The sequence below is a fragment of the Ailuropoda melanoleuca genome, chromosome 6 (assembly GCF_002007445.2).
Source record: "Ailuropoda melanoleuca isolate Jingjing chromosome 6, ASM200744v2, whole genome shotgun sequence".
Classification (NCBI taxonomy): domain Eukaryota; kingdom Metazoa; phylum Chordata; class Mammalia; order Carnivora; family Ursidae; genus Ailuropoda; species Ailuropoda melanoleuca.
Genome location: NC_048223.1, coordinates 122,669,029 through 122,691,859, shown reverse-complemented (window position 1 = coordinate 122,691,859; position 22,831 = coordinate 122,669,029). Strand labels below are relative to the sequence as shown.

Genomic DNA, 22,831 nt, shown 5'->3' with positions numbered 1-22,831 from the left:
GCCCCCTCGCCTCGCGTCGCCTCCCCTCGCCCGCGACGCCGCCCCAAGGGGCGGGCGGGCGGCCCCGGAGACCCGCGGCCTGGGCGCCGCCAGGGAGCGAGGGGCAAAGCAGGCCGCAGAGGGGGCCGCGAGAAGCCTGCAGTGGGGCGCCCTCCCGAGGCCCGGTTACCTGGCGGCTGCGACTCCTCCAGCTCCTGCTCCTCCTCCTCCCCGTCCGATGCTCAAGGCCCGGCGGCGGCGGCGGCGGCGGCGACTCCCCGAGCAGACCGCGGCGACGAGCCGAGCCCGGCCCCTCTCCGCCTCCCTCCGTGCCGCCGCCCGTCCCGCTGCTGCCGCCTCCGCCCTCTCCCCTCAGTCAGGACATGGTCTCCGCGGGCCCGCGCGCGGCTCCTGGCTACCGGGGGCGGGAGGAGGGGGCAGAGGGGCGGAGAGCAGGCGCGGAGGCGCGGGGCGCTTGGCGGGGAGAGGGGGGAACGTGGTGGGGGGTCGGCCTCGGGCGCTGCGGCTCCTAATGGCGTCGGCTAGGGGCCCCGGAGCCAAATAAACCCCACAGCGAGCAGCACAACGTCAAGGCGGACCCCGCTGCTCGCTGCCCTGTCATTGGCCCGGAGGCCGCCAGCGGCGCAGCCAATGGGCGACCGCCTCTTTCCGGGCGCAGGAGGCGGGCCGCGGAGAGGTGACGTCATGCGGGCGCTCGGCCCTGATTGTGAGGCTGAGGCCTGCTGAGCTGCGGTCCCTGGGCGCGGTGTAGGGTACACCAAGAGGCGACGGGGCGGCGCGACGTACGCGGGGCAGGGGGACGCAGGCGGCGCGTCCGGGGCGGCCCCTCGGCTAGCAGGTTCCTGTATACCTGCCTGTGCCAATGATTCGCCCGACTTCCAGGCCCACCGCTGGGTCTCAGGTCTCCCAGGTTACTCAGTGACAGATTCTGCCTCGCTCTAATACAAACTGTTAATAAGACATCGGGGAAGATCAATGTTTAGGGTTTTATAAATATATTTTTTACAATGTCTATTTTTTACGTAAACCCTGCCTTTGAGGAAGGCTATCCATTTCTTGTGTGTATGTGTACGTTTGTAATATACATGTTACATACGTACAAATATGCATGATGAAGCCGTGGAGTTCTATGCCCATTCTATCTCAAACATTTTTAAACATCTAAGCCATGGAGACTTTGCTTTCCGCTCTTTTCTACTATCTCCTAGCTCTCTTCCGGTTGCCTTTTCTGTAGCATGGAGATGATTACCATTTCTGTAAGTTGTAAATTTAAGGCAAGAGGATAAATTACAACCCTGGAAAAAGTACTGCCAGGAGAATTCCCAGAGCCCAAGCCTTAACAGAATATGTTCTATGGTGATGTATTTTGTATATTTCTTCTTTTGCTTTAAATATAGCCAAATAGTTAAGTCATTTAGCCTTTTGCTAAAAGACCATGTGTCAAATTTTTCCAGCTGGAGAGCTTTGTTTTTCTTAGTAGGACTTTGCCTTAAGTTTTTCATACTTCAAAATTGTATTTCAGGAATTTGGAAAACCATAAAGTGCAGCAACTCTTTAAAAATTATAGACCTCTTTATCTGTTGAAGAACTACAGCACTGTCAAAGGGCATTAGCAGTTGTATTGGACACCTCAGCTTCAACAGGAAGAATTATGGAGTTTAATTGGATTTGTGAAACTGGGAGACTTCATTTAGTAAAACTATTCATGGTATTATTCTCAAAAAAGTTAAAGATATGTACAGACATACTATGGCCACTTAAGAATAATATCTTATAAAAAAAAAAAAAGAGAGAGAGAGAATACCTTGTAGAGTTACCCCTCACCAACGACCTTTCATAATGTTGGTACATTTTATCCTCACAGCCATTCCTGTGACAGATTTTCAATAATCCCCATCTTCCCAGAACATTATTTGGTCAAAGACTTGACAATGAGTTGAGTTTAAACTGCAACAGTCATTTGCCTACAAAACAACACATATTCTCAAACATATCATTAACACAACTGTCGATTAAATTAAACACCATATTACCAGGTACGAACAAATGGTTCAACATTTCACTCTGAAGAGCTTCTGAGTACTTCCAGCTTCCCCTTCCTGAGACTCAGCTGCAAACCGCCTCACCTAGGAGTCAATGAGAACCGCAGAATTCAGTGTTTTTGTTTAGTTTGAGTTGTAGTTGATTTTGTTAAGGGGATATTGGTGGGGGTAAACCTCATGAACTCTCCTACTCAAGTTCGCAAACATAAAGTAAGCACTGGGTGCCAGGGAACAAGAAGTACACGAAGATGAGTAAGACACATTCTGTGTTTGAGGGACTACAGCATAGGAAAGAGAGCAAGACAAAAATAGCCGTAATTATAATATAAGGTGGAATGCTAAGTAAATTCAAATGAAAATTACCTTGTAATTGAGAGGAAGAGCAAATCCAAAAATGATTCTATGTTAAAGCTGGAAGAAAGCATGCACTGCTTAAAAAAATATAATAAAGTTCTTTTTCTTAGAACTCTTGTACTAAAGTGTAGGGACAGTATAGTTGTGTTGACAGTTTGTTTTGGCTTTTGGGTGTTTCCCAAATAACCTGTAGAAAACAAAATTTCCATTTTACTTATTGCGAAGTTCTTGAATGCCAAAAGATGCATCTGTACTTAATTCCTTTACTAGTTCAAAGCTGTGGAAAGGTTTTGAGCAGGAAAAGTGCCAGTACTGGAGCTATATAACCTGGAATGTCTGTGGGACAAACTAGGGTAGAACTAGAAACAGGGAGAGAGAAACTAATTAAGGGACAAGAACCCAAAACCAAAGTAGCTGTTGGAATGGAAAAGAGGGACAGACATGAAATGAGACGTAGGAGAAGGGTCAGGGTTTGCCAGTGTCTGAATCTGGAGCAAAAAAAAAAAAAAAAGTCTGAGAACTCTCGCTGATAGTGGGATGCTTAACAGCGTGAAACATGGGAGAGGAACTAGAGAATAGGAGATCAGGTATGTCCAGATCAGGAGGAAATGTGTAGCAAGCAGGGGAAATGCTGGTGTGAAATGTGATAGGCTGGAGCTGGAGATAAACATCAGGGACTTATCTATGTAGAAGTGACCGCTGAAGTCACAGGAATAGGAAACAAGAACTCTGAAGGAGGAGCAAAGACTGGTCAGAAAGACAGGAGATTTAAAAAAAAAAAAAAAGTGTTCTCAAAGCCAGAGTGGTAGTAAGCCTCAAGAACATGGTAATAAACAATGTCTGATTCTAGAGACTGCAGAATTAGAACAGAGAAAAGGTCACTGGGTTTGACAAACAAGAGGCTTAGTGACCTTCTAGAGAACCATTCGCAGTGGGATGGTGGAGAAAGAAGACAGATTTCAAAAGCTGAAGGCATGTGTGGGTATTGAAGCAGTGATTATAAGCTACCAGTCTGAGACGTTTGCCAATGTAAAGAAGGCAGGAGATGTAATAATAGACACAGGGAGTAACAAGAATAAGGGAAAGTTTTGTTTTCTTTTTTTTTTTTTTAAAGATTTATTTATTTATTTGACAGAGAGACAGCCAGCTAGAGAGGGGACACAAGCAGGGGGAGTGGGAGAAGAAGAAGCAGGCTCCCAGCGGAGAAGCCTGATGCGGGGCTCGATCCCAGAATGCCAGAATCACGCCCTGAGCCGAAGGCAGACGCTTAATGACTGAGCCACCCAGGTGCCCCAGGTTTTGTTTTCTTTTACATATTTTTTTTTTAAAGAATGAGCATATCTGTGAACTTTTGTAAACAGAGGAGAGAAGGTGAAGAAGGAAGAAAGTGATTCAAATCCAGTAGGGAAGTAACCCAAAACACAGTGCTTTGTTTTGGCAAGCAGAAGGGCCCTTTCTTTCTCAGAAACAAAAGGAAAGGAAGACATGAAAAAATAGTGGTGCAAGGAGATTCTGATCGGAGATAGGTGATAGAGCAGACTCCATACCCTTTCTCCTGCCGGCAGCAGGTGCGGGTCACCTGCTCAGGGCTGGGCTGGGAAGCTGGAGAACTGAAGGATGTCGGGACAAAGGTTGTGAGGAAGCAAACCAAGAAGAGTGGAGAAAGAAGAGTAACAAGGAACCACTTTCTCCAACAAGGTTGAGAAGCCCAGAGTCAGACCCAGAACAGGGAGCCCAGATCTCAGAGGCCACCTAGGGGGGATGACATCTCCAAATATGGAAAATGAAAGGCACTGTGCTGAAGGAAAGGACAACAGGTCCAGCTTGCTTCGGGTCTGTTGGGCATCTGTGCTTCTATGAAGTATGAAGCTGGTTTTATTAAACTGGTGAGCTTCCTCAAAAGAAATGCTAGAAATTTCGATTGTTACAAGAACAAATTCTCAGCCATGTTGCAGAAAATGTCTGTTGCATAAACTGCAAAGTATCTTCCACTTACTATATGTGATCAACATGATTCCTCAGTAAAAAAAAAAAAAAATTCTTTACAGTAGAACATGCAATATAATAGTGTTGCCCGATCCATTCTTTTTTTAAACATGTTTGTGAGAAAGGAAATCATAATGGGCTGGTTACAATGGTATTAATTTAAGTTCTGGGCCTGAATGAAAGTATTTCCAAATGGACATCTTACCTTTTCTTCTTTTTTTTTCCTTTTCTTTTTCCTGTTGAAACTAATCTTCAGCAAAGAAAGCTCGTTTCTCTTGTTGACCCAGGCCACAGTCCAGCGTCTGCTCCCGTGAGTTTATACAGTATGTGAGGGTTTCTGATGGAAAGTTAATGTATTTTTTTTTAAGCAGTCTATGTCTCAGCTCTTTTTTTTTTTTTTAAGATTTTATCCATTTATTTGAGAGACAGAGAGAGAGAGGGAGAGAGCGAGCGCATAAGCAGGGGGAGCAGCAGAGGGAGAGGGAAGAGCAGGTTCCCTGCTGAGGACCCTGGGATCATGACAGGAGCTGAAGGCAGATGCTTAACCCTCTGAGCCACCCAGGCATCCCTCTTTTCTTTTTTTTTTTTTAATCTTTTTTTTTTCTTTTTTAATTTTTTAAAGGCTTGATTTATTTATTTGAGAGAGAGAGAGCACAGAGGGAGAGGGAGAGGGAGAAGTAGACTCCCCGCTGAGCAGAGAGCCTGATGTGGGACTTGATCCCAGGACCCTGAGATCATGAACTGAGCCCAAGGCAGACGCTTAACCGACTGAGCCCCCCAGGTGCCCGGTTTCTCACGTCTTGGGCAAGAGTATGCCTTCCTCTGGAAGATTCATTTTCTTTCTTTGTCACTGAGACAGAGGTTGTCTCTCAACATAGCAACACAAGAAAAATGTCACGCTTCAGTTACAATAACCGTGGGCCGGGCGAGGGGGGCGCCTGGGCGGCTCAGTCGGTTAAGAATCTGCCTTCAGCTCAGGTCATGATCTCCAGGTCCTGGGATTGAGCCCCACATCAGGCTCCCTGCTCAGCGGGGAGTCTGTGTCTCCCTCTCTCTCTGCGGCTCCCCCTACTTGTGCTTGCTCTCTCTTTCTCTGTCAAATAAACAAAATCTTTAAAAAAAACCAAAAACAAAAACAATGACCATGGGCTACTCTGTTATCAGTTATCTGTTGTGCAGGCCAACCTGGTGATTAAAGTGCTAATGTTTTCTTCCTGGGGGGTTTTCCCTTCTGATTAGCGAAGCTTTCAGGAATATTATGTTAACACAAAGCTACATGTTATTTATGAATCTCTCTGCTCTTTTAAAATATAGGGATCTCTGAGTTACAGCTGGCTTCTTCACATAATTCTTTCCTAAGTAATGATATAAAAGATTCTTCATCTCTAATCCTGATTTCAGTGATGGAAATCCTGCAGACAGACTCGAAGCTATACCACAAGACAAAATCATAAAAGGAAAGTCTCGTATATCCACCAGCTGTGGAAATAGTTTGTTTAACATATGAGGATGACTGGCATTAAATTCAGTTGAGGCTCCAACAAATCTTACCTTTTGTGATAAATCATTTCAGTCTGAAGAGACGCTGCTAGAGAGAGAAACTTTAAGGACTTAAACTTTTTCCTATTGCTTTAGGAAGCCTTTTTCTGATGAGTCTCCATCATTTCACTGGAATGTGTCTGTATGACCTCTGACATTCATTTTTCCTGAGTTTCAGCTCTAGAATGGATTCATGTAATTCTTTTTTATGTTATAAAACCATGCCGAAGTAGCAAAGGGAAAATTCAGAGGGTCTCAGAATACATTGTCTTTGGGTGGAAAAGTCTTTGCTTAGGCAAATGGATTCAAAATAGTGATAGTTGTTGCCTCCAAGTAAGGTTCAGGAAACAGGCATTCTTTTTTTTTTTTTTTTTGGTAAGAAATTATCTATTTATTTGGGGCGGGGGGAGGGAGCAAGCAGGAGGGAGAGGGAGAATCCGAAGCAGACTCCGCACTGATGCAGGGCTCAGTCCCACAATCGCTTGTGAGATCATGACCTGAGCTGAAACCAAGTGTCAGATGACTGAGCCACCCAGGCGCCCCAGGAAATACCCATTCTTTTGCATGTGTTCTGCTGTAGTGTCTGTTGGCTGGACAGGTTTTATTTGTCCCTCCAGACCCACTTGCTCTGTGCTGATGGGGCAGACTGGCCTGTGAGGGCTGTGGCCAGTGGGAGGCCCTATCCAGAGACTAGAGGGAATAGAGAGGCACCAGGATGTTTACTCTGGCTGGTTCCTGCTGGGCCTCAGGTTGACAGTGGCTCTGTTACCCTAGGAAGGCACCTGCCAGGTGGCCCTCCCTCCGAATGTTCCCTCCCCAGGATTTGGTAGTGGCTCCTGATGACTGTCTGCTCAGGGCTGTTTTGCAATCCTTGTTAGTTTTCTTCAACCTCACCCACACATTTGTAAAGAATTTCAATTTTCCCATTGGAGCGTGCTGTTTCTGCCTGGGACATCGATGCGCAAGTCTTCTAATGACAACCTCTAAGCGTGGGGACAATGGTTATTTTGCCTGTGATTGTTTTGAGAAAATGTTTTCAACATGAATAAGATTTAAAGCAAGGCTCTGGACAATTTAAGTTTTTCCCGCTGTTTCTTTCTTTTTTTTTAATCTTTTTTTTTTTTTAATTTATTTATTTGAGAGAGCACAAGAAGGGGGAGTGGCAGGCAGAGGGAGAGGGAGAAGCAGGCTCCCCACAGAGCAGGGGGAGTCTGATGCAGGACTCCATCCCAGAACCTCAGGATCATGACCTGAGCTGAAGGCAGTTGCTTAACTGAACCACCCAGGCGCCCTGCTGTTTGTTTTTTTTTACCACTAGAGTTGTAAATTGTTTACATTTTCACACAAATGTAAAGAGGAAGGATGTAGTTCTGCAAGGTAGTTGTACAATTCAGTGAGGTCTCAAGCGGGTTGCTGACATCCTGCTTGAGCTCCCAGACACTGGTACGTGGTGGTCTTACCACCGTGGTCCAGGGCAGAGGCATGCAGTAGTGAGTGGGCCCTGAGAGTCTGCACCTTCTTTCCCAGACCCACCTACCCTGCAGGGCACGTGGACTCCAGCTAACTCCCTTATCTTCTTCTTACCCCATTACTCTCCTGCCTGCTCACCCTAACATTTCAAGGGGACTCGAGCAGGACTCCTGAAACAAAGTGCTCTGAGGCTGATGCTAAGTACCCGTCCTAAAAGGCTGGGTGAGAAACTCACTCAGTTTGAGCACGTTCTTTTTTCAAGTTCATCACTGAATGAGTTTGGTTTCAGGATGGGTGCTTATGCTATTTCTCGTTTTCCCCACAACTTAGGGGAAGACTAAGGGGAAGAGGGAAGACTCTTATTTCACAAATACAGTGAGGCCAGTCATCTGTCATCTGTCTGGTAAATTCTATTTGCAAGGACTGCTTCTTGAAAGAAGTAATCTCAAAATTAGAGAAGGCACTGATATTTAGTTTTAATCCACACAGCTTATGAAAACTTTGGTAAGCTATGTGTTTTCTGGGGCCCACCTAGGTCGATGAAAAAGTTTGGGGCAGGGTTCCTGGGTTATAACTTCTGGGGCCTGTGTTCTAATTCCTAAAAAGGGAGTCTCATAACCTCTCTGTCCCTTGGCTTTCCCTTCAATCACTGGAAATAACAGCTACCTGAGAACACTAGTAAAGATAGAATAAGATAATGGGGGGCACCTGGGTAGCACAGTCGTTAAGTGTCTGCCTTGGGCTCAGGGTGTGATCCCGGCGTTCCGGGATCGAGTCCCACATCGGGCTCCTCTGCTGAGAGCCTGCTTCTTCCTCTCCCACTCCCCTGCTGTGTTCCCTTGCTCACTGGCTGTCCCTCTGTCAAATAAATAAATAAAATCTTAAAAAAAAAAAAAGAATAAGATAATGGATGGTAAAGTGCTTTGAAAATTTAAATATCCTAAGAGTACCTGGGTGGCTCAGGTGGTTGAGCGTCCCACTCTTGATTTCAGCTCAGGTCATGATCTCAGGGTCCTGAGATCCAGTCCAGTGTCAGGCCCTTCACTCAGCCTGGAGCCGGCTGGAGATTCTCTCTCTCCCTCTGCCCATCCCCTCTCTTGCGTGTGCGCTCCCTCTCTCTCGCAAATTAATCTTTTTTTTTTTTAAAAAAAAGAAAATTTAAATATCCTAAAGATACAAGTCATTATTATTGCCTGAAAAATTATAAAACATAGCCTAACCAGTGGTTTTTAACCTTTTTTGGATCATGAATGCCTTTAGAAAATTGCTGAAAGCTATAGGCCCTCCCTCTGGAACTGCATAAACCATTCAGAGGATTTTCTCATGCAATTTCAAGGCATCCATGGATCTTATGAAGCCCACTACATCCTTGACAAATTTCGTAAAAGCTTTCTTTTTTTTTTTAAAGATTGCGAAATGTAAAAGTGAATGTGTTAGATATAATTTTCATCAGCATTCACTTATAAGGCTTGACATTTAAAATTTTGCACTAGATACTGCATAGATATATAAATTACAAACCAAAAAAAAAAAAAAAAGAATCAAAAGGAAATACCAAACTCTTTTGAGTTCTTGAATGAAATTTCAATGCATTAGGTTTTGGAACTAGAATAATGATGGTTGGAAATATCCTGAAGTATAAAAGCAAGAAAGCGAATTTAATTCATTCAATAAATATTTCTCGAGCACCTATATGTGCCAAGGATCATTGTCAGTACTCAGGATTTAACAGTGACTCAAACAGTCAAAATATCTATATATACTTATTAAGTAAGCTCTAAGCCCAATGTGGGGCTCAAACTCACGACCCTGAGATCAAGAGTCACATGCTCCAGCCAGGTGCCCCAAACAGTCAAAATATCTCACATACAGAGATGATACTTTCTATTCATTGTGGAAGCTGTTCAACCTCCAGGTAACTAACCTATGAATACCAGCCAGTGATTCCCTTATAGATTCATGTTTTATTCCTCATGTGGAACAACTGAATAATTTTTGTATTGGTCCTAAAACTACATTTCTGTCTGATCAGCCCCTTTTTAACTTGTGGCTTGTATATTGTAAATTTATAGCTACTATAAATACTCTACATTGAAGATAAGCAGATATTGTGAACTTTGTGTTTTCCTCCTAGCCATGAAGCTACGATACAGATTATTCTCTTTGGTCCACAGTTTGAATTTACATATTGTTTTTGAAGCCAATGACACCATTTGCTTGAATCATCCCTATTCATTTAAGAAATACTTGAATGACACCATGAATGCTTTCAAATATTTTGAAATATTTTTAGACTGTGGTCTCTGAAATGATTGGAAGGAGTGGAATGAAAAATGTGGCATTCCTAACTTTTTAGATAATTTATCACTTTAGTGTTTGGCAAAGTGGCAAAATATTTTCAATTCTATGAGCATTGTATAATAAGACATGTAAGAAAGTATTCGATTCTAGATCAGTATGTTAATTTCTGCTGTGTGTGTGTGTGTGTGTGTGTGTGTGTGTTAGGGTGGTGGTGGAACGGTTAACTTGTCAGCATTGAATAGGAAGAGGTTTGCTTGTAAAAACTATAAACTGGGTAAAAATACTTCAAAAGGGGTTAGGGTTAAAGCACATTTGAGGTTGACCAGATATCAGTCCTACTTTTCACTTTTTCAGAGTTTCCTCAGTGGGACCCATCTTGTCCCTCATCTTCCCCACTATGTCCTGCTTCCTCTTTTCTCCTTTCTGAGCTAATCTTATCTACCTGCAAAACATAGCTTTTCCTTTGCATTTGTACTTTCCGAGGGAATGGCATGGCTTGCCTATTCTGTGTCATATATTGGAACATAAGTAATCTGATTATTTTATACAGAGTTAGCCTTTCTGTCCTGAGAAATGAAGAAAATTCAACCTTCCCTAACTAGATGCAGGTCTCAACCTTTTTTAAAAATGTCATGTCCATTTCAGAATAATTTCTTAAATGAATAAAATAAACGAGACAACTCCATTACAATTTAATTGGTTTTCTTATTATCAAATGTTTAAAAAAAGGCTGTAATATGAAGCTCTTTTAAAATAACACATTAAATTAGAAGCTAGCGGCAGGTCTAATGGCCACCATGGTTTCACAGTTGTGATGGGAATAAAGTGTATTTTGAGCTATCTGCAATTGTAATGTGTTCTAAGAAATCTGTGATTTCTGTTGGTGCCAAAGCCACAGGTTTGTTAATGTCACTGTGGTTTGTTGACTTACGTTGATAATTAATGTAACTTCTTCATTTCAGTTAAACGTTAGTGGAAGTAAAGATGTCTTTTTTTCCCATCTGTAGTCACCCCTACAGGGTATGGGGACACCAGGTGAAGAATTGCTCTCCGCCGCCCCTGGCTGTTAGCCCCTTGGTGCAGAGACCAGCACACAGCATGGTGCCTGACATGGCGTGATTCCTTAATACATGTTATCTGAATTAAGTGAAACACAAAACGGGGAAATCAACATTGTCCAATACTTATGATTGTTGCTAGGACTTTTGGCCTCTAATTTCATTGACTCTGATTAACTGCTGGAGCAACCCCGGATTTCTCAGATGAGGGCATGGGGACTCAGGATAGCTATGCAGCAGAGCTGAATTTAAACTCTGGTCTGTTTGACTCCAAAGTTCACATTCTTTCCACCCTCACATTGTTGCCTCTTACAAAACTTTTCTAGGTCCAGAGAAAAATACAGGGGAAGTCTTTTCAGATATTCGATGTCTCCAGACTTCTTGAAAAGACCCAATAAATCTTCAATTCTCTCATAACTCAGTCTAACTACAAGGATACCTAGTTGAAGGTTTATGAAAATTTCTTTAGATGTAGGGTGATCTTGTTTCTACGAGCCTAAATTCTTACTCATGGAGATGAGACCCAGCCTGGCCAGGACTTGGTTAAATCAAATGAGCGGTATTCTGTTTGATGCCTTACACACGTTTGGCCCTTTCATGAGAGATATTATCCCAGGCAGGTTTGTAGTTGGTGTCCAGGATGGTTACAGGATAATCCTATAATCCTTATTCCACAAAAGTGTCATTTATTGCATAAGAATGGATCGGGGGGCGCCTGGGTGGCACAGCGGTTAAGCGTCTGCCTTCGGCTCAGGGCGTGATCCCGGCGTTATGGGATCGAGCCCCACATCAGGCTCCTCCACTGAGAGCCTGCTTCTTCCTCTCCCACTCCCTCTGCTTGTGTTCCCTCTCTCACTGGCTGTCTCTATCTCTGTCGAATAAATAAATAAAATCTTTTTAAAAAAATTATTTTGTCCTAAAAAATACAGAGTTCTGTGTAACTACAGGAAATCCTCTTTCATTTGACTGTATAACGCCAAAGCAGGTGAAATGGTAGACTACTTAAGTTAACATACATAAAAACAGTTAAGATGATAGAATCTGCATTCCCCATTGGAATTTCTCATCTGAATTTTAAAAAGCTAGAATGAGAACATTTTAAAATATAGTTTCTCATGGCCCTAGGAGTTAGATATTGATTTATTTTCCTGAGATTTATAGCCCTCCTAACTTGAAAAGGAAATGAGGTTGGAGATTGTGGCAGAAATTGTTAGAGACTCTTTCCAACATCCGTTCTCCTTTGTCTCTCAAGCAACAGGACATTGGTTTCCAACAAAATTGTTACTCAGTGAAATGCCTTTCCTGTATTTCCAAGTCTCTATTATAGATAGGTGTGGCCATGTTATTAAGTTCTGGTCCACAGTGAACGAGTGTGTGTTGTGAGGGATTTGGTGGGAATTTCCCTCAAAAGGAAGAAAACAGCCCATTCAGCTCACCCTATCTTCCTTCTTGGAGTATGGATATGATGGCCGGAGCTCCTGTGGCCATCCTGAAACATGAGGTGATTTCGAGGATGGTAGAGCAGAAATACAGCCCATGCATGGTCTGCTTTCTACCAGACATCTCTTACATGGGAAAGATACATCTGTCTTATTGAAGCCACTGTTATTTGGGGATTTTTCTTATTCAAATAACCTGATGGAATGTCCACTTCCCGATGTGGAAGAATTGCTCTTGTTCCTTTTCCTGCAGCTTTACATTTTTATTATCTAACACTCCATTTTTCTTTTTGGGGAAGAAACCCTAGTGAACAACGGAAAGAAGAAGGGGAAAAAGATCATTGCAAAAAATGTTTAATTCTCAGAAGATGCCAGAGATAACTTTCCCAAGTCTCTAAAAATATGACAATAAATGAAGTGTCTGTTTCAAAGAGAACTGAATTCATAAACATTAGAGTTTTTTTTTTAAAAAAGAGGGGGATTCTAACCAGAATATTTTTATGTGACATTTCCAAAGCTTAAAATAACTTCTAAGTGAAATTGAATCTTCTGCGGGCAGATTTTAACCAAAAAGGTTGTGCCATTGCACACTACTCACAAGTCCTTATAATCCAGATAGAGCCATGGGTAGGATGACAAGGAAGGTGACACGAAGGACAGATGTGGTGCCTGGTGTGCCCCCCTTCACCTCAGCCTTCTTGCTCACATTTCACTTTCCCAAACCCCAACATCTAAAGTTTTAACTCACCCATTTTCTATCAGCATCACCCCTCTAACACTTTCTATCCCTCTTCTTTGTCTTCATTTTTCTTGTTAATACCTACCATTAACGTACATAACTTTATATATATATGGTATAATTATAATATATACATTATATATATATGTATACACATACATACATATACATATATATAATATATATATACACATATGGTATCTAGGTTCATACAGCTCCAGGGAGGGAGGGTTCAGCTGCAGAGAGGCCTGGTGGCCAGCCTCAGGACGCGCAACCAATGCAATCACACAGGCCTTGCACACAGGAGGCCCCACACTCGGGGTCTAACTCTCCGTGGTTGTTTGCTATCTTGAATTTCCGAATTAATTTCATCTCTGCATTTGTGTTTTATAAGTGAAGTTCGATGGGTCAGTGGAGTATGCTCCTGGGCTTACTTACCATCTTGCCTCCCTCCACCTCTTCCCATCCCCAGGATAGGTGCTCAGCTGCCCAGTACCCCATGCCAAGTAGTGAGCACCTCTGCCTCTGTTCTTGGCAGGACCCTGGGTGCAGGCACCCAAAGAACCAGGAGGTCATCCACATGCTCTGTGCCAAGTCATCAGGCAGCTACGGGGTTTGGCATTCACCCCACAAAAATCCCCGTGTCCAAGAGAACGTGACACTAAATAGGAAATAAAGAAATTTGTGACTGGTGGGGAGAGAGGAGAAATGAGTGAATAAGGAAAAGGCTTTTGAACAAGGAACCAGAATTTTCACATTGCACGGAGCCCTGCAAGTGGCTGCACCTGGCACCAAAGGGAAAGGGGTCAAGGAATAGACCCTACGCAGGATCCTGCCAAGTCTACATAGTCCTGCAGCAGGATGCCCCCTAAGTGCCGCCCTCCGCACCCTGCCCCTATCTGCCAGCAGGTGCCAAGCGCAGGATGCACAGAGCCTCCAAACTTTCTCCAGCTCTGCTCAGCGAGGCAGGGGCCAGCCCCTCCCCATGTGTCAGTTTCACCCTGATGCCCTTTTGGACTGAGCTCTGTCCAGATGCGAATGCGTGGAGGCAGTGGTGTGCCAGTAAAGGTTTAAAACCCAGCTCTCTGGGAGTGGGAGCCCTGATTTGCAGCAGTTGCTGGTTCCCACGCTGTAAATACCCGCACGGGGCCGATTCCGAGCTCCCTATACTTGATAACCAGTTCACAGAATTCTTGAAAACTTAGCAATTGGTTCTCATCAATTAGCACAAGCAGACTGCTGCCCCTGACTGCTTGGAGAGGAGAGGAAAGCAAACTCGCTGTGATTTCATCTATAATCTGGAACAACATGAGCAGATAATTCACAAGAAAAAAACAAACAAAAACCCTGAAGAACCAGCAAATGAGAAAAGATTCTCAAAGTGATTATGAAAACACAAATAAAACAGAGGAGTATATGACTTTTTAAAAATCAGACTGATAAAAATGCTAAGGCTCGGGTTTCGGAGAGATGCGGGATGCGCAGACAGACTTGGAAAGCACGTTGACGGCATCCAGTAAATTTAAAATGTATATCAGGCCAGCAGCTCCTCTTCCAGGTTAGTTCAGGGTAACTCCCCCGACGCGTGCAAGGATGTTCCCCCCACATCATCACAGTGGGTGCCCTGCCCCATCACCCAGCTTCAACAATTATCAACTCGTGGCCAGTCTCATTCTAATTTTATCCCCATCTGCGTCCCCACTTTCCATATGATTTTGAAGTACATCCCAGATAGCACATCATTTCATCCATAAATATTTCTGCATCCCTGAATAAAAGACAAACACCTGAACAGGCTTTTGTTGGTTATGCAGGAGAGAAATTCCAGCCGAGTCATCAGGGAAGGGTGGATAAAAAGGCAAAGATACTTTTCCGAGCGCTCTGGAGTTTGGTTGATTCAAGAGTAATGTTTCAAGTGCATTCCCTGAGGGAATTGTCCCTGTTTCCTACCAGACACAGCAGGCTGAAGGGACAGCCTTCTGGTGCTTGGCCGATTTGGAGGTCAAATGGAAACTGTACTAGATAATCAGCTTACTGGATAATACACTAAGAACTGACATTTGCATGATACTTACGAACTTCCAGTGTAGGGGGGAGCCTCCTGTTTCAGTAATGTCTCCCTTGAATATCATACCTTATTGTCATTATTTGAAAATACGTACCTGATTAGTTATACTCAGTCAATAAAAACACCAAATGTATAAATAGCCGCGTGAGAGGTCTTTAAAATGGCAGTGACCTTTGACTGCTAAGTTCACTCCTACCTCTAAACTTTTGTCTCGACGTGTAATATTTCATACTTGAAAAAGTTATGCTAATAGCAATGACTTTCCAGATTGTTTACCAACATTAACCAAAAGAATCCCCCTTTCCAAATTGCTGCTTTGGTCTGTGATTTGTGGAAGGAGCTTCAGAATTTTGTTTTAATACGAAAATGAATAGGCCAGAGGTTGAAAAGAAGGAAAAATGAGACACTTTCACATTTTAAGAAATGCTGTATCAAAACCTTAAACTGCTCTATATTTAGTTTCTGATTAAGTGCTAGAAAACTCCCAGAATACAACAGAGAACATCATCTCCACATGGAACATGGATTCGTAATTCCTACACACTACAAATAATCCTCAAAACCGTCTCCTCACTCACTGTCACTCAGTACAAATCATCACTGACTCATTAGATCTTAAGCAGCAAGCAGCCAGTGGGGAGGAGAGAAAGAAAGAAAGTGCAAAAGCACTGTGGTTGCCCCGAAAACACAAGGATCTGCTTAGCTTTTCAGTAACAGTAAATCCACAGCTCGCCCTAATCCTGGGCTACCGTCAGATTGAACCTCCATCTAGAGCAATGGCAAACATGCAATGAAATGGACAGGATGGGACACTGTCAGAGGAGGAATGGCAGCTACTCCAAGAGCAAAAGAGGCAGAGCTGTTGTGTCCCCATCTATGGAACAAGGGCCATCCTCCTCAACGGAGCTCTCCCGTTCCCAATCCTTAAGCAACTTTGTACCTTTCCTCTCTATCATCTGCGACTCCTGCCCCTCTTTTATAAGCCCCTAAACATTCTTTTTATTGATTTCGTTTACTTATAGACAGCTGTTTGATTTCAAAATTTCATTATGGCATTTAGAGCCAGGGTGAAATCACATATCTTACGGAAATAAATGCTTGTCATTCACCCTGGCTCATCTCCTGGGCGTGGGGGGCACAGAGAGGATGGGGAATGTTCCCAACACATTGACTCTCCCTTCATGGTTTTTATCCAGCAGCAGGAAGAGTGGGATGGTATAGACTGGGGCTCTCGGGTCCCACCTATAATACCAGCTCATGATATTGAGATAATCACTGTATCAAGCAGCCTCTGTTTACCCATCTGTAAAATGGGAACAATAATATACCCAAATGAGGAATGTGTGTCACCCTGACCTTAGAAGCATGATGGAGAGGGCTAAACGCAGGACTGAGCGTCACAGAAGCTCTTACACTTCCTCCTCAAGCCCAGACGCCACCTCCAACTCCTTCCCCGCCCACGGCCAACCAGCGACGTCTGCCATGGCCTCTTTCATAAAATAAATGGGTTAGAGGAGGTCATGAGTAAATTCACTTCTGGGTGGAAAATTCTAGTAACTCCTTCTGAAATGACTGACCCACTGTCCCTCGTTTTTACAAGACAATATGCAGATCCTAGAGAATGTGAAATTCGGATCAGATAACAAACCCCCTGCTTCTCTGTATTAAACCTGCACGTGGGGGATCCGCTTAAAGAGCTCTGCAATGAACGCACCCAGAAGGGGCTGCTGGATCCCCTGATAAAAACCATGGTTTGTGTTTATAAAGCCAAGAAGAGGTGACTTTCCTTTCACCTGGTGAGAAAGGACTTTCATAGGAAATTGCTGTGATCTCTCAAAGTCCGTGTCCTTGCACTTGTGCATGGAATGGAAAGCCCTCCCTAAGGGCTTAAAGTGGGTGAACTCATGTATCCATTAACCTTCATTCAGATCATATTTGACTGTTTGCAAAGCATTTTCACAACCATTATCCCCCACTGAAACCAATTCATGCTGAGTTGAAATCCTTTTCCAGAAACCCTAACTATTCTGGAGAATGTATCTCCAACCCGTCAAAACTGAGGCACCTCAGCTGGGGCTCCCACCAAAAGATTATCAGGGCAATTTTTGAGAATGTATTTTTTCCAAGTTCATTGTTGAGTCTTTTGAATGTGCATATAAAATGCCATATTTCGTGGAGTCTAATGGTGTATTTTTTCACATTTAACATCTTTGAATCCATGATGCATCTCACAATGCAGCCTTAGCTTTCTGTCTTAACCCTGTGTCCTGGGTTCAGTAGTGTCCCCCAGAAATTCATGTCTACCTGGAACCTTGAAATGTGGCCTTACTTGGGAACGAGGTCTTTGGAGATGGAATCAGTTATGATGAGGTCATACTGTTTTTTTGGGAGGGGGCACAATACTAGCATGACTGATGTCCTTAGAAGGAGAGGGGAGGATACACAGAGACAGAGAGGAGACACAGGGAAGGAGGCCGTACGACAATGGTGGCAGAGATAGGAGTGACGTGTCTGCAAGCCAATGGGCACCAAGAATTGCCAACACCCAACAAAAGCTGGGAAGAGAGGAAAGACGCTCCTCTAGATTCCTTGGAGGAGGCATGGCCCTGCCAACAGCTTGATTTTTGACTTTTTGCCTCCAGAACAGTGAGAGAATACCTTTCTGTTGACTTAAGCCAGTCCGTGTGTGGTTCTTTGTTAGGAAAGCCTTCAGAAAGGAATACACCCTGCACAGTGTGTACTCGCATGTATACACACACACACACACACACACACACACACACACATACACACACACAATATGCACGTGGGTTTGGTTTCCATCTCCTTACACAGGAAGGATGAAAAGAATTACCATCTCCCGAGCTGCCAGGCTCACACTGTGCTTACGGGGCTTGCAGAGTCCAGCTCATGAATTCCTACACGCCCCCCATATCAGTACCCATTTACAGAGGCAGATCTGAGCACAGGAAGACAATTAGATCCTGGCAAGGAGAAAGTCAGGTATTTTGAAATGAAAAGCATAGACCAGGCAGCCACAATGTCAGTCTTCTGCTCCGTATGGGAGAAATAGTGTCACAGGAACTTTCCTTAAACTCAATGTGTGGAGTGTTCTGAACTTGTCTTTAAAGGATAAACCTTCCCCTTCTCTGTCTGCCCCACATCTAAGGGAAGACTCAGGCATCTAGGGAGCAGGAACAGTGGGAATAAACCATCCTCGGAGCTGAGCTTCAACCGCGATTCTGGGAAAATCTCACGAGGCCAATGTCCCCAGACTGGCCTTCCTGACAAGTCCCTGGTGCCCCAGGTCTTCCTGAAGCTGACCTTCTCTGCTCAGCCAGGATACCACTCCCCAGGGCTGCCCTGGTGGTCTTAGGGCATGGCAGGTGGAATATGTTGCTATTTCTATATGGTTCCTTTTCCAGGAAGGAGGGGCAGACAGAAGGAAGAAAGACAGGAAGGGAGGGCTTAGCACAGGACCTGGAACCTAGCAGGTTCTGTCACTCTGCTCTGCAGGAAACAGAGCTGCTTTGTCATCCCCCCAGAGGGGCCTTTCCCAAGTCCTGACAGCAGGCACAAGAGGCCCCTTCCATGGCCTCATACGTGACAAACACACACACAAAGACCAGAGATTAAAGAGCATATGGTGTTTGGGCCACTTGGGAGTCTATGCTCAACGCTGGCACAGCACAACACAGATCATAACTGGAAACATACACACCCAGGACACACTTGTCAGTCCCCGGGGAATGTTTCTCCACAATTCCTGGCTGCTCTCCTTGAACAGAAGGTAGCTGAGCCCAATCACCTTGGAGATCTGTGGTTGTGCTGTTACCAACGTTGGAGACAGACACGATTTCCAAAGAGCAGAAGGGATTTGGCCAGGGGAAAAGACTGAGAAAGACAAGAGAAAGACAGATTGGTCAATTCGTCAAAACTTCAAATAGCATAGCTACAAAAGAGTCTTGCAAAGAGAAGCATCATTCCCCAGAAGTCCTATATGCCTTTTTGTCCCTGTTCCTTCATGTCCTAATTCAGGATTGGAAGGTATTCACAAATCAATACGGTCTTCACCAGAGTTGCTCATGGTGGCCAAGGAACACCGTGCAATCTTATACAATTCATGGCAGTCTGAAATGTGTTCATAAGTACGTCTCAGTGTAATCTTGTGAAGCACAATGCCGGTTATTTACCTTACTCTACGGATCTAGATATTGCTTGAAGAGATGGGGGAAATTGCAGTATAAACGATAGCAATTTATATGGTGAAATTCAACATGCTGTAATCTTTTCTGCAGTAAAGATAACTCGTCACGAGTAATCCTATACGATGCTTGATTCTGATATATGAAATCCATGGCTCATTTTTGAATCTAACTATTGCTTTAGTAATTTTACTGACAATTTCCGTTGCTATTGCTTCACCAGAATGAAGTTTCTCCAAATTGAAATTTAAAGATTTTTTTTTTTGAGAGAGAAAAAGACAGAGAAAGAGAGAGAGAGAGAGAGAGAACATAATGGGGGAGGGGCAGAGGGAGAAGCAGACTGCCCGCTGAGCTGGGAGCCTGATGTCAGCCTTGATCCCAGAACCCAAGATCATGACTCGAGCCAAAGGCAGATGCTTAACTGACTAAGCCACCCAGGCACCCCTCCAAATTGAAATTTAAATTAAAAAAAAAAAACAAAAACCCAACTACAATGACTCAATTAAAGTCATCTAAATTAGTACTACTGTCAATAGAACACAAATTATGTCAAGATTTTGCCTCTAACAATATAAATAATGACTTCGCAGCAATACAGGAAAGAAAAATACACATTGTAGCACAAATACAGAATAATTTGTGATTTTTGTCTCTTTCACTCACACAAACATCACCAGCCCATTCACAAAGCACCTAGACATTTACGACAATAATTCAAGTCCCTTTCCTTGATATTTTTGCCGACTTTCTGCAAGCAAAAGCCATGGCTTTAGAAGTAGAAATGTTCTGTTGTCTCGTCATCACGAAGACCTATTTGTTGAGGCAGGAGAGTAGAACATATTTGTACGTATCAGTTGGGGGACTCATTAATGACTTTTAAACCGCTGGACACATGGCATGTGGGCCTGCACTCCCACTCCTGCCCTGGGCCCTGCCCATGGGCCTCCGGTTTCGGCACATACGTGCGTGAATGGTGGACACTTCCATTTTAAATCACAGGAGCTCTGACGCGTCTCCAGGGGAGGTGCCCCTTTGACCACAGAGCTCAGAGAAAAGCCACCCAGGGGGCATGGTAGGTAGAAGCTACTCCCCAGAGGATATCTTCCTTCAGTACATCCTTCTCCTCCCTCTGGGTCATTGTACAAGACACTCCAAGGCCCCAGGTCCTGGCTCTGGGCCTTAAGAAAGCATAGGACCAGGCGCTGGCCAAAGGGCGGCTGGCCAGAGCTCGGAAGAGCATCCTGGAGTGGGTGTCAGCGGCAGAATACAGGACTAGCTGAAGTGAGGTGAGTCCACACAGGCGTACTCCAGGAGCTGCCCAAAACAGTTGCTAGGAGGACCTGATGTTCCCTCCAAGCCCCAGGAGCACGGATAAGGGTGTATTGGGGCTGGGGGTGTCTAAGAGTAGACCTAAGAGCAGAGACCCCAGAGCAGCCACTAACGTCTGACACAGCACTGGCACCGTCTAACCCAGGCACTGCAGCCTTGGACGGAATTCTAGAAAATCTGATCCGCTCCATGCAGGTGACCTGTCTCATCTGACCACCTTTGGCTAGAGGCAAGATGGCTCTAACGCAAACATGGCACCCAAGCTCCACCTCCTTCACCAGGCCATGTCCAGGGAGGGCATGAGGGTTCCTCCAGTGTGTCTCTAACAAATGTGTCTACACCCTGTGACACATGGTTGTCCAGTGGCTTAGGGGCAAAGGATCAGGGTGGAAAATCTGGAGCTCTAGGGCTCCCATCCTGAGGCTGCATCGGTCTCTCCTGGCTAGGGGTGGGTTCTATCCCCCTGCCAGAGAGGGGAGTGTGCTGGGCATGGCTGACCCTGGGGTCAAAAGACTGCCCCTCAGGGTGAAAGACTATGGGCTAAGCAGATGGCCATGAGTCTTTGGAGATTTCTAGTCCCCAGTCGCAAATCCAGAGGGACATTCCAACTTCAGCGGAGTGTGTAGGGCCGTCATCTGGCCGCTGTGAGCTCAGCATCCTTTTATCAAATGGGTTATTTGGCCGTTGTAACAACCGATCAGAACTCAGTCAATTGTCAGAGTCAAGAGGCGGATCAGATTGGGGTCTGAAGTGGCTGCAAACCACGAAATCACCTCTCAGACGTCACCGAGAAGCTTCCTCTGCACAGAACCCAAACCCACATGGAACACACCATCCTCTCTCTCAGAAATCGCAGCGTGCCAGCGTTTACGGGCCACTTCCAGCACCATGGCAACCCGTACACAACACGTCAGAACATCGGGGGATTCGAAACCGTCAGCCCGGGGCCCGAAGCAAAAGACGGAGCGCAGGATTTAGACAAGAAGCTCATTCCCTGAAGGAATTAAAATCAAGAGTTTAAGACACGAAGGCTTGATAATTTCTTGACTTGATGACAATTTTTCCTCACGTAATCTAGAAGAGGAAGCAAAACTGTGTGTCTGGTTTCATTCTGCCCAGAGTGACGGGTAAGGGACAGAGAAGAAGCAGGGCCCCTGCAGGGCAGCCAAAGACACGATGCCCACAGCAGGCATTTTTTCTGGGCTCCTAAGAAAGCAGCTCTCAGGCGCCTGGGGGCTCGGTCGGTGAAGCGTCTGCCTTCGGCTCAGGCCAGGATCCCCGGGTCCTGGGATCGAGCCCCGGGTCCTGGGATCGAGCCCCGTGTCGGGCTCCCTGCCCATGGGGAACCCGCTTCTCCCTCTCCCTCTGCTGCTCCCCCCAGCTCATGCTCTTGCTCCCTCTCTCTCTCTCGAATGAATAAATAAAAAATCTGCAAAAAAGAAAAAAAGGAAAGAAAGCAGCTCTCAAAAGATATAGAGGAGAGCTTCGTGTGTCTCAAGGGCCTGGGAAATCCTGGCTCAGCTCCTACATCATTCCCGTGAAGAATGGTGGAGTCCAACAGGAGCCAGGCAGCACAAGGACTTGACGGGGACAGCAGCTGCCTGCAGGAAGGGGACCTGGGAGGTCAGAGAGGCTATGCCAAGGCCCTGCGTGCCAGGCCTCCGTAGTCAGGGGGTCACACTGGCAGAGGGAACCTGCAGCAGTCTGACGCCGAGCTGCCAGCAGGAAGAATGCTGCACACCCCAGACCATCTCTCCTCCTTGGTCCTGGGCAGCTCGTGCCTTCCCCAGAGGCTGCTTTCGCCGCCTTCATGGCCCCCACCCCCACTCGGTCACCTTGAGCTTGTGGGTCCTGTATCCTTCCAGGCTGTGGCTCTTGGGGCTCTAACTCCTGCTGTTACCACTGTCGAGGGTCCCGAAGGTTACAGAAGGGTTTTGCCCAGACCACTGTTTATAGCTCCTCGTAAGGCCACAAGCAGAGAAGTCTGTCGTGCGGAGAAAGAGAAGAGTGACAAAGCCACGCACGGGGGAGACCCAAGGCAGTATTGTCACCACCGCGATGATTTCTCTGATCGTCAAGCTTGTCCTCATGCCGTTAGCACACTAATGACTCCCTTCCTGTCTGTGCAGGAGGCTCAGGAGCTCTTGAAAACATCCAGCCACTTCCCTCTTGTCTGCCCACAGCAGTTGTGACGCCCTCCACTTCTGACCTTTGGACTTCATCCAGATCTTGAGTTTGTCCCTGGCTGGTCTCTCTTGTTAGCCTCTTGCAGCTGCTGACACATTGGACAGTTTATCCGGC

General features: G+C 45.2%; 1 long non-coding RNA gene across 1 annotated transcript; it reads right to left on the bottom strand.

The window, feature by feature from the left end:
- Window positions 1-955: 955 nt before the first annotated feature.
- Window positions 956-22,692, bottom strand: LOC105240851. Its single transcript, XR_004626309.1, has 4 exons — window positions 22,366-22,692; window positions 4,588-4,719; window positions 2,406-2,583; window positions 956-2,126 (listed from the first exon to the last, which is right to left on the bottom strand). It is a non-coding gene; the product is annotated as an uncharacterized LOC105240851 (long non-coding RNA).
- Between the last annotated feature and the right edge of the window lie 139 nt (window positions 22,693-22,831).